This window comes from Microtus ochrogaster, chromosome 8 (genome assembly GCF_000317375.1).
Source record: "Microtus ochrogaster isolate Prairie Vole_2 chromosome 8, MicOch1.0, whole genome shotgun sequence".
Lineage (NCBI taxonomy): Eukaryota > Metazoa > Chordata > Mammalia > Rodentia > Cricetidae > Microtus > Microtus ochrogaster.
Window position 1 is genome coordinate 43,967,932 of NC_022015.1, and position 1,153 is coordinate 43,969,084.

Consider the following 1,153-nt stretch of genomic DNA (forward strand, 5'->3'; position numbering starts at 1 on the left):
TTTTTTTTAAAAAAAACATTAAGACTGAAGAGATGGTTCAGCTCTTAAGAGAAATACCTGCTCTTTCAGAGGTTCTGAGTTCAATTCACAGCATCGTAATAGCTAAAACATCAAGTAACCACAGCCTAGGTTTGTTTGTAGCCACTCCTTAAGTCAGACAACTTGTCAATATCTTTGAAAGCACAGGAGTAGGCGTAAGCTCTCTGACATTCAGTCAAGGTGGAATGATCCCCTTCTGTGCCCACCCCCCAATGATCTTGGTGATTTTCATGGTATTTCAACTCTACACCCCATGTAGTATTGCCTAGGCATTCCAATCTGTCCTTGTTTGGTTTTTGTTACCCTTCAGTCATTACCCACACAGTCATGACTGGGATTCTTATAAGAGACAAGGTCAATTCCTACAATGACTAGGTTTCTCATAAGTTTTTTTTTTTTAACCTTGGTTCTGTGGAAAATTGTTTGCTGGTCTCAATGGCATATGATCACTATGTAGCAGTGTGTAATCCCCTCTATTATGCTACCACCATGTGTACATGGATTGTTGCAGGATGTTACACCTGTGGCTTCTTGAATACCTGTACCCATACTGGGGTCGCTTTCAGTCTCTCCATTTGTAAGGTGGAGGTGGTCCATCACTTTTTCATTAATCAGACTGCAGGGATGGCACTCTCTTGCTTTGATAGACAGTCATATGATCTGATTCCTTTTCCTTTTTTGTTCTCATAGCATTCTTATCTTTTCCCCTCATAGTCACTTAGTATCCTGCCCAATAATTTGTATCACAATTCTCAAGATGCACTGAGCTACAGGATATCCGAAGGCCATTTTTACCTGTGCCTCCCATTTCCCTGTTGTTGTTATTTTCTGACGGTCTGTAATTTTTATGTACTTGCAGCCTAGATCCAGTCATGCCATGGATGAGGAAAAAGCTGTGTCTGTGTTCTACATCATGGCCATTCAAATGCTTAACCCTCTGATATGAAGCCAGAGGAATGATGAAATTATCACACATTCAGAAAGAGTGCTTTCAGGACAAAATGCATTTGTTATATTGTTTTTACATATTTGATTTATGATATACCTAGATTCATTTCTTTCATATCTTTTCACTGACTCAGATTAGATTTGTTATGTATTTATCATCTATCTA

General features: G+C 38.9%; 1 pseudogene; it reads left to right on the forward strand.

Annotated features, from left to right (window-relative positions):
* LOC113456532 overlaps positions 1 to 985 on the forward strand; it is a 4,684-nt pseudogene extending 3,699 nt beyond the window's left edge.
* Positions 986 to 1,153: the final 168 nt, after the last annotated feature.